Source organism: Jaculus jaculus, chromosome 12, assembly GCF_020740685.1.
Source record: "Jaculus jaculus isolate mJacJac1 chromosome 12, mJacJac1.mat.Y.cur, whole genome shotgun sequence".
Lineage (NCBI taxonomy): Eukaryota > Metazoa > Chordata > Mammalia > Rodentia > Dipodidae > Jaculus > Jaculus jaculus.
Genome location: NC_059113.1, coordinates 66,993,155 through 67,007,274, shown reverse-complemented (window position 1 = coordinate 67,007,274; position 14,120 = coordinate 66,993,155).

Genomic DNA, 14,120 nt, shown 5'->3' with positions numbered 1-14,120 from the left:
GTAATCAAAAGGTTTGTTTTGACCTCTACCCAAGAGCTTTAGGCTGCTGCCTGGTAGCTAGCTGTGAGTCTCAGGGTGACCAAACAGCCAGGATGTGACCCTTTTTCCCCCTGGAAACAATCTTTTGGCCTCTGTATGGAAGCATCCTGGCCCTGCACAGCCCCAGCACGTGTTCTTGGGCCCCAGGTCCCTTCAGGCACACTTTGTTCCTCTTACTTACCGTGGTTTCTCTGCTTCCAGAGGCAGCTGCAGAAGGCAGTCTGTTAGACTGAGCACCCATAGGATGAAGGAGCAGAACAGAGGAAAACTAGCTTGTTAGAGATAGGCACTGCACAACAAATTACTGCTGCTAGTTTTGAAAAGAAGCGCCTTGTTGGTTTAATCATTTGAATTATTTCTGTTTAGACTTAGTAGAATCAAGCAGCTAATAAAAGTTTTCATTTTGCTTTTTTAGCTTTGAAAGTCTTCTGTTTAATTCCGAATGTGACTTTAAGCCTTTCCAAAATATCCTTGTGTTGATTTTACTGAAGTCATTGCCAAAAGATGGGAGAACTTAACATCCTGTTACATGCTTCATCTTGTTAATTACATATAAATAGATCATATCCTGTTTAGCTTGGCTTCTTTGAATTAATGGTACCAACTTGAGAATATCATTGGGAATTATTTTCTCCCTTGAGTAGCAATTTGTCCTATTCAAGCACCCTGTTCTCTTGAAATACACTGTTAAAAACGCAAACACTTCCTGGTCTGGGAAGATGTCTCACTGGTTAAAGGTGCTGTTTGCAAAGCCTGCCAACCCAGGTTCAATTCCTAAGCCAGATTCAGAAAGTGGCTCTAGCATCTTGTGCTTGCAGTAGAAAGAGGCCCTTGGCACACACATAACATGTATGTGGACAAATTAGTTTAAATATTTCCATAAAGTTTTATTTTGGGAATCTATTGACATAACCCCAAGTTTTCTAAATACCATGGAGGGGAGACAGAAGGCTCAGCATAGATTTTACTCCACAGTGTTAGTTGTCTTATGTTCTCTTGGAAAGAGACTTCTTTAGGATTTTGACATTTTGGAAAACCCAATTTGCCATTGTACCATCAGAAGAAGATAAGGACTGGAGAGATAACTTAGTGGTTAAGGCACTTGCCTGCAAAGTCTAAGGCCCAGGTTCTATTCCCCAATACCCACATGAAGCCAGATGCACAAAGGAGAGTGTGTTTTCAATGGCTTGAGCCCTGGAGCACCCCTTCTATCTCTGGCTCTCTGCTTATGAAAATGAATAAATAAAAATAAAGAAGATAAGAGCATCTGATCTAAGTAACATTTTGAATTCCAGAGATTGGTACCAGCCAGGCAGGATACTCATCCCTTATAACCTTAACTGACAAAAACATCTGAGGAATGAGATAATAGAGCATTTTTTCAAGTAAATGTAACATGACTCATGCACCACTGAATAATGAAATAACATGAATCCTTTAAAAAGCAGTCTGTAAATATTAGGTGTTCTGATTGTTCAGAAAGTGGTAGGTTTTGTTGTTGTTGTTTGTTTTGTGGTGCTAGGGAGTGAACCCAGGGCCTTGTGTGAGTACCACAAGGGTGTATATACCCCATCCTCCATTCCCCTCCCCTGTTGTAAAGGTAGGTTTCTTACTAATGGTTGCTTTTCATCTTTCTGGGTAATTGCACACAAATATGTATGCATACCAACCAAAATGAAATCAGGGCCTCATCTAGTAGTGTACTAGAAGTTTCTGGGCAGAAAATCCAAAACAGCTATTCGCCTCTAAATACAATATGGCTGGTTAAATAAAGTGAACATCTTCCAACTGAAAAATAGAATAAAGAACATATTCAGCATTAACAACAGTAATGGAGCTGAGTAGATTTTGTAGGAACCAGCTTGAATGTTTTCTAGGTACAGCAAGCAGTGCAGTGATCAAGTCACAGATGTGAGGATTTCAGAAAGCAATTTGACACCAGTGGGCTGCTGCGATGGCTCACCTTAAAGGTGCGTGCTTGCAAAGCCTGCTAGCCTTGATTCAAATTCCCCAGCCAGATGCAAAAAGGGACTTATATGTCTGATATTAGTTTGCAGCAGCAAGAGCCCCTGGTATGAAAGTTTGACTAGTGTACTTTGCATGTTGAATCAAGATTTGAAGGGAATTCAGTTGCACACATGAAAGAGCACCTCGCTTCCTGATGGTGTGTTCACATATGTGTGACCTTGAACACCCACGAGCATGTCTTGGTACCTAGCACAGGGTAAATTAGCCAGGAATTATGACTGTTTCAGGAGTATGCTTCATTGGGCTCTCAGTGATATGGGGCTTGTTTTTATCTTCACACTCCATGCAGGTGATAGAAATTAAGTTGTAAAGCACTTTTATAAACTATTAGAACTAAATAAAAATGCTTTAGTTTTTGCTTTCTCAAATAAATGGCATTTTAAGTTAATTACTAAAAATTTTTATCGTTTTTAACTCAAACTGTTGCCACTCTTAACAGCTCTTGAAAAAACTGCAAATATATTATCAGAAATGATTTTTTGTTTATAAACAAGTTTGACAAACATTCAGAACTTGTAACCAACTTGTAATGCCAAAATGTGTAATTAAGAAATTCTGATGAATGTGGTAACATTTTTTTAAGGAAAACAATTGAACCGTCTGAAAAGTTTTAAAATTGGTCTTTCTGTTATACGTGTGGCACACAGACGACTCATGAGCACAGGGCACTCAGCCCTGTGCCTTGTACTTTATATCTGATGCTACCAGAAATGTGTTATGGATTCTGTATTTAACACACTTTCAAAGTATGAGTTCTCAGGACTGCACCACAGTAAACACAGCGTTTAGATGGTGGAATCTTGTTTAATTTGTGGTTGGGGACAAAGTTGGATGTTTTTGTCTAATAATTAATATTCATCTTATGTTTGGATATATAATCACTTGCTACCTGTTGTGGCCTGCACAATAAAATAGAGTTGTACATACAAAAAAAAAAAAAAAAAGACAGATCCCAAATCATTAACCAAATCATCCAGGCACTGGAAAAGCAATAAAAATCCAACCTAAAGAGCTCTAGAAGGAAAGAAATAATTAAAATCAGAGAAGAAATTAATGAATTGGAAACCAAGGAAATAATTAAGACAATTGACAAAACAAGGAGCTGATTCTTTGAAAAAATAAACAAGATTAACAAACCCCTGCCCAATCTGATCAAGCAAAAAAAAAAAAAAAAAAAAAGAGAGAGAGAGAGAGAGAGAATCTTCAAATTAACAAAATTCAAAATGAAAAAGGAGAGATCATAACAATCATAAGTGAAATTGGGAAAATCATCAGGACTTATTTCAAAAACCTCTACTCCACAAAACTGGATAATGTGGAGGAGATGGATAAATTCCTGGATGCATATCATCTATCAAAGCTAATCTCAGAATAGATTAATGACCTCAATGAACCCGTCACTGTCATGGAGATTGAAAACATAATAAAAAACCTCCCCCAAAAGAAGAGTCCAGGAGCTGGAGAGATGGCTTAGTGGTTAAGCGCTTGTCTGTGAAGCCTAAGGACCCCGGTTCGAGGCTCAGTTCCCCAGGTCCCATGTTAGCCAGATGCACAAGGGGGCACACGCGTCTGGAGTTTGTTTGCAGAGGCTGGAAGCCCTGGCATGCCCATTCTCTCTCTCTCTCTCTCCCTTTATCTGTCTTTCTCTCTATGTCTGTCACTCTCAAATAAATAAATTAAAAATTAAGAAAAAATACAATAAAAGAAGAGTCCAGGACCAGATGGCTTTTGAGCTGAATTCTATCAAACCTTCATGGAAGAATTCAAACCAATCTTTCTCAAACTGTGCCACACAATTGTGGAACAGGGAAAGCTACCCAACTCCTTTTATGAAGCTAGTATCACCATAATTCCAAAACCATGCAGAGATGCCACAAGAAAAGAAAACTACAGGCCTATTTCCCTGATGAACTTAGATGCAAAGATCCTGAATAAAATCCTCACAAACTGAATCCAACAACACATCAAAAGCATTATCCTCCTTGACCAAGTGGGAGTCATCCCAGGAACACAGTGGTGGTTCAACATAAGTAAATCTGTCATTGTAATCCACCACATAAACAAGGTTAAACATAAAAACTACATGATCACTTCGATAGATGCAGAAAAGGCCTTTGACAAGATACCACATCAGTTCATGATCAAAACATTGGAGAGAACTGGCATGGTTGGGTCATATCTTAACATAGTAAAGGCAATATACAAAGCTCCTAAGACCCAAATAATACTTAATGGAGAGAGACTGGAGGAATTCCCATTAAGATCAGGAATGAGACAGGGTTGTCCACTCTCACCTCTGCTTTTCAATATCGTACTGGAAGTCCTAGCTCAAGCAATAAGACAGGAGGAAATAAAAAGGATACAATTTGGAAAGGAAGAAGTTAAGTTAGCTGTATTCACTGATGACATGATTGTATATGTAAGACACCCGAGAACCTCCATCCCAAAACTCCTGAAGGTGATTAACTCCTATAGCAAATAGCAGGATACAAAATCAATGCACAAATATCATTAGCCTTTCTATATGCAAATGACAAAGATATAGAGAAAGAAATAAGGGGCATGGTCCCATTTACAATAGCAACAAAAAAAAAAAAATACCTTGGAATAATGTTAACTAAGGAAGTGAAAGGTCTATACAACAAAGACATAAAATCTCTCAAAAAATAAATTGAGGAGGACTTGAGAAAATATAAAGACCTCCCATGCTCCTGGATAGGCAGAATTAACATTGTGAAGATGACAATGCTACCAAAGGCAATATATAGATTTAACGCAATTCCAATTAAAATCCCTACAGTGTTCTTCACAGAGATAGAAAAAATGATCTCAAATTTCATATGGAAAGGCAGAAGGCCTCGCATATCCAAACATATCCTCAGCAAAAGAAATACCTCTGGTGGCATCACCATACCCAATATAAAGCTATATTACCAAGCCATAGTAATAAAAACAGCATGGTACTGGCATAAAAACAGGAGTATAGACCAATGGAATAGACTTGACGACCCGGATTTTGGGCCAAGCAACTATAGCTACTTGATATTCGACAAAGGCCCAAACAATATAGACTGGAAAAAAGATAGCATCTTCAACAAATGGTGCTGGACAAACTGGATAACCACATGCAGGAAACTAAAACTTGATCCACACATTTCACCATGCACAACACTCAAATCCAAATGGATCAAAGACCTCAACATAAGACCAGAAACTTGAAAACTACTGGAAGAAGATTTAGGAAGTACTTTCCATGATATAGGAATGGAAAAAGACTTCCTGAATAAAACCCCAGTGGCTCAAGTTCTTAAACAGTCACTCAACCATTGGGATCAAATGAAGCTGAAGAGTTTCTTTACAGACAAGCATATAATAAGCAAAGCCAATAGGATACCCACAGAATGGGAGAAAATATTTGCAGGTTATCCAACTGATAGAGGCCTTATCTCTAGAATTTACAAAGAACTCAAAAGTCTAAACAATAAGAAGACAAATACCCCACTCACAAAATGGGGCACAGAGTTAAACAGGCAATTCACAGAGGAAGAGATACAAATGGCAAACACACACCTAAGAAAATGTTCATCATCCCTAATCATCAGAGAAATGCAAATTAAAACAACTATGAGATTCCACCTTACTCCAATAAGGATAGCCAACATCAAAAGGTCAAATGAAAATAAATGCTGGCGAGGATGTGGAGAAGCAGGGACACTCATTCACTGTTGGTGGGAATGCAGGATGGTACAACCACTTTGGAAATAATATGGAGACTCCTGAAAAAGCTGACTATAGAAATACCAACAGACCCAGTTATACCATTACTGGGCATCTACCCTAAAACCTTCAAACCAAAAGCCAGAGAGATTTGCTCAACCATGTTTGTAGCAGCTCAATTCGTAATAGCTAAAAGCTGGCATCAACCCAGATGTCAATCATTAGAAGAATGCATAACAAAGATGTGGTATATCTACACAATGGAATTCTATACAGCAGTAAGAAAAAGCGACATAAAGAAATTTGAGGAAAAATGGTTGAACCTGGAGCAGATCATTCTCAGTGAACTTACCTAATCACAGAAAAAAAATCAACACATAGTCTCACTCATCTGCAACACCTAACCTGAATCTGCCCAAGATGCCTTACATACCCAGCAAGCACCTCATGGACTAGACAACAAGATGGATGGGAGGTCGGGGAGGGAATCAAAGGGTGGAAAACAGTAATCCGGACCCAAATGGCAATGGTACCATAAAATTCTACTTCCTAAAAGACAGACCAAATGGCTGAACCTTCACTAGACCCTTACAGGAAACACCTGAACCACAAGACACTGGAGAGGGTAGGATTAAAACTGACCTAAATCTCCTACATCTTCCCTCCCTCCCTCCCTCTCCCCTCTATCTCTCTCCTCTCTAACTCTTGTATATTAGTTATCTTTTTCCTCAATTTCTTAGTGGACACTGACCTATAACCCCCACTTCCAGCTTGGGCCTACCATCCACAATGAGCTTTTGATCACAGAAACCTACAAGGTTTCCCAAAACAATGACAGACTTCTGTCAGAGTACTTGATGACCCACCAAAGGCCAGTGGTAAGACCCTATTGCTGAAGACTCCATACGCAGCTGACGCGTAAAATGGAATGACATGGCTGGAAGCCAGGAGAGAGTCAGTCCCCAGACAGTCAGCGTGTCTAGTGCCAGAAGGCGCTACATAGGCGACTGGGGGAAATGACCAAGATCTGTCCAAGCAACACACTGTTTAACCTAGTTAGCAACAAATAACTGGATGTGATGCCCACACAAGTGCAATAATGGTACACAGCCATGGTGAGGAATCAATTGCTCTTGATTTGTCTAACTGATCCACTCAGTGGTACTAGACCCATAGCTGGAGCTGGGAAACAAGTCAGAACCATACCCAAACACAAGCCCACTCTACAATATCAAGCTACCATCAATCACGGGGTATAAGAGGGCCTAAACCTACCATACTGTCTATCAAAAAAGTAAGTGTTATCTCAATTTTCCAGGTGCTAACTTATTCTCCGTTGGAGAATCTGCTTCTGTTTTCCAGAAAGATGCAGATCCTAAGACGAAAGCTGCCCCAACATACCTCAAAAGGGGCCCAACTGAAACTAAGGATGACTGGTGAAATAAGCAAGGGTGATGTTTTCCTGTGAACCGGATACCAGCACAAAGGGGAAGGAGATCAACGCAGAGAAAAATCAACTCCTACCAAATCAGAGACCCAAAGCCTCAGAGGCCCCCAACACCTCAGCACTGAAGCAGACCAAAAATGAACCCAACATGGCTCAGGGAAATTTTGCGGAAGAGGGGCAGAAAGAATGTCAGAGCCACATGTTGGGTCATGATTTGCAGAGACATTTATCATACCAATAACTGGGGGCTAACTCCACAATGCACGACCTATTTTCATTAACAAGGAGGGTCTAATGGGAGGGGGTAGATCAGAGATGAGCCTAAATAATGGTACCAAACTGCCTGTATTTACTAAAAAGAAAGCTAATAAATTAAATTTAAAAAAAAAAAAAACAGGATTATAGATCAATGGAACAGAATCAAGGACCCGGACCTTGGGTCAAGTAACTATAGCTACTTGATATTTGACAAAGGTTCTAACAATGCAGGCTGGATAAAAAGACAGCATCTTCCACAAATAGTGCTGAACAAACTGGATAACCATATCCAGGCAAATGAAATTAGATCCACACAACTCTCCATGCATAAAAATCAAGTACAAATAGATCAAAGACCTCAATAGAAGACTGGAAACTCAGCTACTACTGGAAGAAAAAATAGGTGCAACTTTCCATGGTATAGGAATGAGAAAAGACTTCCTAAACAAAACCCCAGTAGCCCAGGAACTTAAATAATCACTCAACCATTGGGATCTCATGAAGATGAAAAGTTTCTTCACAAACATACCATAAGCAGAGCCAATAGATTACCCACATAATTGGAGAAAATTTTTGCTGGATATACAACTGACAGAGGCCTAATTTCTGGAGTCTACAAAGAATTGAAAAACCTAAGCAAATAAAAAAGTCAAACAACTCACTCACAAAATGGGACAGAGAACTGTATGTGGAGTTCTCAGAGGAAGAAATACAAATGGCAAAAACACACTTAAGAAAATGTTTATCATCTCTAATCACCAGAGAAATGCAAATTAAAAGAACTATGAAATTCCACCTTACCTCAGTAAGATAGTAAGCATTAAAAAAATCAAATGAAGGGCTGGAGAGATGGCTTAGTGGTTAAGCGCTCACCTGTGAAGCCTAAGGACCCCGGTTCGAGGCTCGGTTCCCCAGGTCCCACGTTAGCCAGATGCACAAGGGGGCGAATGCGTCTGGAGTTCGTTTGCAGAGGCTGGAAGCCCTGGCGCGCCCATCCTCTCTCTCTCCCTCTATCTGTCTTTCTCTCTGTGTCTGTCACTCTCAAATAAATAAATATTTAAAAAATATTTTAAAAAAATCAAATGAAAACAAATGCTGGCAAGGATGTGGGGAAATAGGAACCTTCATTCACTGTTGGTGGGAATGTAAGGTGGGACAACCACTATGGAAAACAATATGGAGACTCCTAAAATGGTTGAATATAGAGTTACCATCAGACCCAGTTATTACCTTACTGGGCATTTACCCTAAAAGCTTCATGCCTCAGTTCAGGGATATTTGCTCAACCATGTTTATAGCTGTTCAGTTCATAATAGCTTAGAGATAGATTCAACCCAGATGTCCATCATTAGATGAATGGACAACCAAGATGTGTTTATCAAAGGGGAAAGTGTGGGGGTGGGGAGGGTGGGAATTACCATGGGTTATTTTTTTATAATCATGGAAAATGTTAATAAAAATTTTAAACAAGATGTGTTTATATCTACATTATGTAATTATACACAGCAGTAAGAAAAAATGACAATGAAATTTGAAGAAAAAATGGTCAAACTTGGAACAGATCATTCTCAGTGAACTCACCCAATCACAAAAAGATAATTGTCACATGGGTTCATGTATCTGTGGCTCCTAACCTGAATCTGCCTGAGATGCTGACATACCTAATAAACTTCTTAAGATACAGATAATAAGGAGGGTGGGGGAGGGGAGGGTAAAGATGTGGGGAGAGAGACAAAACTGGACCCAAGTGGCAATGGTACCATAAAATTCTATATCTTAAAATACAGACCAAATGGTTGAACCTTCATCAGGTTCTTAGAGGGAACACCTGAATCACAGGGCCCTGGAAAGGGTATGATGAAGACTAACCATAGTCTTCTCCTGTTTCCCCCCCCCTCCCTCCCTCCCTCCCTCCCTCCCTATTTCTTTATTTTAAATTATCTATTTTTTTCTTTCTTCTTTTCCCTTGGCCCTGGCCTGTAACTCCTAGTACCAGTATGCAGTTAACATCTACAATGAACTGTTGATCAGAGAGACCTATGAGGTTTCCCCCCCAAAAAAGACAGATTTCTATCAGAGCACTTGATTACCCACCAAAGGTTAATGGTAAGACCCAACTGACAAAAACACCATATGCTGTTGGTACTGAATATGGAGTGAACTGGCTGGAATCTGGAAGAGAGTCAGCCTCCAGACAGCTTGTCTCATTCCAGAAGGTGCTACATGAAGGACTGGGGAAAATGACCAACATCTATCCAAGAAATTCGTGGTCTAATCTACTCAGCTGCAAACAACCTGATGTGATACTCACAAAATCCCATTAGTGGAACACAGTCATGGGGGGTAACCAACTGCTCTTGATTTGGCTAATGGATCTGCTCAGTGGAATGGAACCCATAGCTAGATCTGGGAAACAAGTCAAAATGATATCCAAAAAATGAACCTGCTCTCTGTTATCAAGTTCCCACCAATTGTGGGTTACAAGAGGGCCCACCCCTAATAAATTCTCTCTAAAATGATAATGGTTATCCCATTTATCTGATGCTGACCTCACTCTCACTGGAGAATGTGCTTCTCTTTTTCAGATGGGTGCAGAACCCTGAGGAGAGAATCAACTCATTGTACCTCACCAGGGCACCAGTTGAAACCATAGAGTAATTGAGGAAATAAGCAAGAGTTCTGCTTTCTTGGTGAACCTGGTACCAGCACAAGAGTGAAGGAGATAGACACAGAGAACACTCAACTCCTACCAAACCATATATCCAGAGACACAGAGGCTCCCAAGACCTCATCACTGAACTAGATCTAAAATGTACCCAACATGGCTCAGGGAAATTCGCAAAAGGCTGGGCAGAAAGAATGTTACAGCCACATGTTGGAACATTATGTACAGAGATATTGCCTCTTCCCCATAACTGATGGCTAACCCCACAACACACGACCCACATTCCCCAATGAAGAGGGGACCTTCAGAGGGGGAAGGATAGGGAGGAGGCTAATGATGGTACCAACAAAGCTGTATACACACTGCGTATATAACTAATAATTTTTTCAATTTTAAAAAAGAAAGTGATTCCCTTATTGATCATCTAAGGGATATAGTTATGTGGATATGACCATATAGGAAATAGACTATTCCAAACATGAACTATTGCCCCAGCCAGTGGGGAGTTAAACAAGGACCTGAGGGGAAACTAACCTGGATGAGAGACAAGACAGACACAAAGAAGGAGACTAAGTCTGGAGTCTGATCAAGGTCTCTAACTTTTATTTTTTACACAGTGGTTATATAGGGGTAAGAAAGGGGGGAGCAAGCTGACTGACATGATTTAGGGCCATGGGATTGTTAGGGAACTTAGAGGAGATGTAACTGAGTGTTTATCTCATCTTGCCTCAATGGCTTGACAGCCTGACTGCAAACTGGCCTTTTGCAAAAGATAACATTCTGTAAACAGTCTGTTGACCCCTACTTTTTTGGATATTGGAGCACCCAGGAGCCATACACATTCCTAACCTCAAGCTGTATGGACCAGCTTTCTGATAAATGAGTCAACATAAGAATAGGCCTAGGCAAATGGAGAGGCTTTTGCTTTATGGCTCCCAACAAACTAAACAGGGAAACACCATGTTTTAGCAGTTTCACTTTTCACAGATGTTCATACTCAATCCCAAGATTGAGTGATATTAGAGTGATCATTTTTTTTTCATTTAAAGACTAATAGAGAAACATGGATATTTCCCAGGCTAGGCGTTTCCATGTGAACTGCTAACTAGTCCTCACAGATATTCTTGAGATATAACATAGAAACTGAAGTTAAGAACTGGCAAAGTAGTAGAACATTTTATTATACCAATTATATTTTAAAATGGTTTTGTTGTTGTTGTTGTTGTTGAGGCAAGCCCAACAGACTGTACCTTTTTATGTGAGAGAGCAAGAGAGAGAGAGAGAACTGGTGTACCACTGCCTCCAATCACTGCAATATAACTCAACATGTGCACCCCCTTGTGTGCAGGTGTGACCTTGCACACTTGCATGACTTTGTCTGGCTTAAATGGGACTTATAGAGTCAAACATGAGTCCTTAGACTTTGCAAGCAGGTGCCTTAACCACTAAGCCATCTCCCCAGCCCTTAAATTGTTTTTCTAAATTTATGAATCTCATTTTATTACAATTTTTTGCATTAAAAATTCCACCTCATCTTGAATCAAACATTTTCTTCTGCTCAACTTCTGTTGTAGTGAATGAAAATACCAAACTAGCATCTGCTCCCTCCACACCACTATCTTCTTAATTTGTTCTTTTCCATGGTCACTTCCTAGACACTTAGGAGACATGATGGCAGGAGAAAGGCAGCACAGGAAGAGCAAGCCACAACATACACCAAATGTGGCTTCAACCACCTGCCTGCAGTAGAGATCTGAAATGCCTTTCATTCTTATGGAACTCATGAAGATATTTTTACTACAAACTGAAGGAAATAATAATGGCTGAAAACAGATGTGATAGTCTACACATAAAAATGGCCATTGCTATTTTCCTCTTAATAGAAAAATGACTCAAAAAATAGAAATTTGGCCGGGCGTGGTGGTGCACGCCTTTAATCCCAGCACTCGGGAGGCAGAGGTAGGAGGATCGCCGTGAGTTCGAGGCCACGCTGAGACTACATAGTGAGTTCCAGGTCAGCCTGAGCTAGAGTGAGACCCTACCTTGAAAAACCAAAAAAAAAAAAAAAAAAAAAAAAAAAAAATAGAAATTTGAGGAAACCCAAGGAAGGAAACCCTGGAAGACATTTGGGCTTTACAGGGATGAGATGTTGTGCAGGAGCACCTCACAATGACGAGCCTGGGTTCAGAGGCATGCTACCCAAAGGCTACAATTTCCACTGCAGTTACAGAAAGTACATTAAAGTGCAGTATAAAATATAAAAGATTGGTTTCTTTAGAGGTTTCATTTTTAGTTGCATAAAACCAGTTTGACTCCTATTACAATGTAAAGCTGGAGCTTATAGCTGCTTTGACTATTTCTTCAGCACAGTATAACCAGCATGGCACTATAAAGTTCTCCTGGTGAGTTCTCCACACAGAAGTTTGAAAAATATCCTAGTTTGAGAATCCATAGAACTCCTTACATTCAACCCCAAACCCCTGCTTTAAAAAGTTTCTTAAATATAAACATGTATCTCATCCAATGAAAAAACACTAATGAAGTATAGCAGCACAACTGGTTTTAGGTATTCACACAAATATAAATTTTTTTGTTTATTTTTATTTACTTATTTGAGAGCTACAGACAGAGAGGGAAAGAAGCAGTGAGACAGAGAGAGAGAGAGAGAGAGAGAGAATAGGCACGCCAGGGCTTCTAGCCATTGCAAATGAACTCCAGATGTATGCGCCCCCTTGTGCATCTGGCTAATGTGGGTCCTGGGGAATTGAGCCTCGAACTGGGGTCCTTAGGCTTCTCAGGCAAGTGCTTAACTGCTAAGCCATCTCTCCAGCCCACAAATATAAAATTTAAGAGAAGTCTCCAACCAGTGCTACTTGGCAATAACCATACAACCTGCCACCAAGTCTGAAGGGCCTTCTCTGTCACAAATCCATGTCTAAAACACAAGATCATTCTCAGTAAACCTGAATGTTCCAAATGTAAATCAAGAGTGCTCACCAACGGTTACTCAGTTAGACAAGCTAAATCAAAGAAATTTACTATCAACTATGCATGCTGAATGAGTCTTAGAAATAAATTCTAATATTAGTGATTAAGGAGAAAGAAAATAAGTTTACTTTATAAACCATAAAGTGCAACATAGCAGTGAAATACAAATGTTAAAAGTACTTCATACAAAAAAATCAAAAAAAATTTTAAAGTGTGATAACTATTGTTTTTTTTAGAGAAAGTTTAATAGGTGTAGGCCCACTTGTAGCCCACAATTGGTGGGAGATTGATCATTGAGAGCAGGCTCATTTTTATATATGGTTCTTACTTGTTTCCCAGCTCCAGCTATCTATTTTGTTCCACTGAGCAGATCAGTTAGCCAAATCAAGAGCAGTTGGTTTCCCACCATGGCTGTGTATCACTATTCACTTTTGTGCTCATCATGTCAGGTTGTTTGCTGCTAAGCAGGTTAGCTCAGATATTATTAATTTTCCCCAGTCGCTCATATAGCACCTTCCAGCATTAGATGAGCTAAATATCTGGGGACTGACTCTCTTCTAGCTTCCAGCCATGTCACTCCATGTTATGTGCCAACACCATATGGTTTCTTCAGCAGTAGGGTCTTGCCACTAACCTTTGGTGGGTCATCAAGCACTCTGACAGAAATCTGTCTTCTTTTGGGAAATCTTGTAACTCTTTATTATCAAAAGCCTATTGTGGATGAGATCCACCTGCTGGTACTGGGAGTTACAGGTCAGTACCCAAAAAGTGAAGGAAGAAAAAGATAAGTGATATAAAAGAGATATAGAGATGAGAGAGAAGAAAGGGAGAGCTAGATAAAGAAACAGAAATGGGAGGAGATAAAGGACAGTTTTTGTCATACCCTCTCCAGTGCCTTGTGAATAAGATGTTCCCTCTTAGGGCCCAGTGAAGGTTCAACCAGTTGGTCTGTCTTTTACAATGTAGAGTTTTATGGTA